General features: G+C 36.5%; 1 pseudogene; it reads left to right on the top strand.

The window, feature by feature from the left end:
- Nucleotides 1-1630: 1630 nt before the first annotated feature.
- On the top strand, nt 1631-2330 carry LOC126070107 (COMM domain-containing protein 10-like; annotated as a pseudogene).
- The last annotated feature ends 203 nt before the right edge of the window (nt 2331-2533 follow it).

Raw genomic sequence — 2533 nt, 5'->3', positions numbered from 1 at the left:
TGCAGGAAGGGGTAGAAAAAGAAATTCATGAATTAACTGTTTAGTTTTGTAGTCATTTTCCTTATGTATAAAAATCATGCCCTTAAAATGATGATACATGTAGTTCACTGATTTATAGAATTCCAGAGATGCAAAATGTTTTTTAGTTTTTTAATTCATCATGTTATCTTTGGCATGTATGGATGACAGAGCATTGATATTAGTCTACAAAATCCAAGCAAAAATTCCGTCTGTTTTGAGATAATATGTTCACATGGGAGTGGAATAAGGACCTAATGAGAAGTTCATTAAATCAAGTCAGTTTTTGTTAATATGTTACTGTATTTTTTCACAGATAACATGCTCACACATATAATGTGCATAGTACGCCTAGGAAAGGGAGTTGCGTGGTTGGCAAAAAATGTATAATATGCACATTATTTGCATAAAAATATGATAATCATTAGCCACAAACTTGCTGCTTTTTATTGGGCCAGCATATTAACCTCTTAAGGTCCCTAGGTGGCATAAATGGTTTGCACTCAACTTCTAACCTAAAGGTCGGTGGTTGGAACCCACCCAGTGCTACTTCAGAAGAAAAGCCCAGGCGATCTGCTTTCTGTTAACATTACAGCCAAGAAAACCCTATGGAGTAATTTTACTCTGTAATGCATGGGGTTACCATGAGTTTGAATCGACTCAATGGCAACTAACAACAACAGCAATAATAATTGACTCCTTAGGTTATTGGTTTCCTTATCTCTGAAATGAAAGTTTTGAGATTTAGTGCCTTTATGACTCCATGCCTACTTTGAAAGTCCCTCATTGTTGCTCTACCCTTGCACTGGGATTAGAACAGTAAGTGTCAGAACCACATTTCCGCTGTTTTACCACTCGAATGAGAAGAAGAAAACATTATTTTTTTAAATAACCTTCTCTACAAGCTTTTAATTCAGAGTATATACAGATGCACCTGAGATTGTGGGTCTTATGGTAACAGGGTGGGTTATTGTGTGTTGGGATTTTTCAACTGTTATTTTTAAGTGTATGAAAAGCATCACTTTAACAGAATTGGAGAGTATTTGGCTCATTCAAGACAGAAGCTGCAAAGTACTGAATTTCCTTTTTTTAGGTTTAAGACTTAACTATAGCACTTGTGAGTTTCTAAGCTTTCAAACTTGACTATTTTTTCATATTCATATTCACAATTTTGCATTTTATCTGTAAGTGCTGCCACTAGGTTTATTTTAGAATGATCTTGTTAATACTCTGACAGGCAGTGAACTTCTTATCTTTACAACTCAGAAACATGGAACAAAAGATGGAGGAAAGGGTGAGAAAAAGAATACAGGGAATAGAGAGGCCTGATACTAATGTTCAAATATCAACAGGAAAATATTTCAGGAGTCAGAAATGGGTCTAAAATTTGGGGGGATCAAAAATGCATAAATTCTCTAGTGATTGGGGCAGAGGATATTTAATTCACAATATTAAATTCCTTAGTTATTTCATAAGAAGAATATTTCCAACTCTATTGAACATGTATTTCTCAAAGATTGTTTAAGTACCTTAAAAAGGTGAATTTGTGTGAATCCCCTCAGCTGACAGGAGGGTGGCAGGTGAGCTCCGAGGATGGTGGCATGGGGCTTTGATCGTTCGGGAGACCCCCAGCATGAAAAAAGCAGTGTCGCTGATAAATGCAATAGATACAGGAACATTTCCACAGTTGCTCACTGGAATTCTTCAAAAATTTCATCTAAAGGCTGAAAGCAGTTTCAGTGAAGAAGAGGAAGAAAAACTTCAAGCTGTATTTTTCTCTAGAGAAACAAGACCTTCACCTAGTTCTTTAAACAGTATCATTCATTTTAGGACAGGCAGTGTATCACACTGTGAAGCCAGCAGTTTTGCAGCAACAGTTAAAGAACATGCATCTTAGACAAGACATAGAAGAAGCATTGGTCAGTGCTTGGCCTACAATGGATGAAGAAGCAGTTGAAAAGTTCAGGCAAAGGATTTTGGCTCCCTACAAGCTGGAGATGGTTGAACGGCCACTTCATTTTCAAATGGATCACTCTGCTCAAGCCAAACTAAAACCTCCTCAAGCTGTGTTACAACCAGGAGTGAACAATGAAGATTCAAAGAGCTTGTAAAAAGTTCTTATGGAATTCAGTCACAAGGAGTTGCTTGGTTTCTTTAACAAGCTAGAGACCACACAAGCACAGCTGGATTCCCTTACATGGTGTTTTCGAAGACTGGTTTCTCCATCACTCTTCTGCAGCCTGATTATTTTACATGGAAGAAGGATCACCAGATTATGTTTTCTGAAGGAGTCAATGACTTTCTTCCTGTAACTTATATAGCTTATGCTTCTTAGACAAATAATAGCCAAGGAAGATCATTGTTAAGAATACTGAGGTTCTAATATGCTATTTCTAGTTCTGTGAGCGACCGTAATTTTTGAAAACACTTTTGCTAGAAAGGAAACAAAAGTGAATATCATGTTGTTTTTACTTTTCTATTGTTGTTTTATTCCCTGACCCATTTAATTTTTACA

The sequence above is a fragment of the Elephas maximus genome, chromosome 1 (assembly GCF_024166365.1).
Source record: "Elephas maximus indicus isolate mEleMax1 chromosome 1, mEleMax1 primary haplotype, whole genome shotgun sequence".
NCBI classification, from domain to species: Eukaryota; Metazoa; Chordata; class Mammalia; order Proboscidea; family Elephantidae; genus Elephas; species Elephas maximus.
This window is presented reverse-complemented; position numbering and strand designations above follow the sequence as displayed.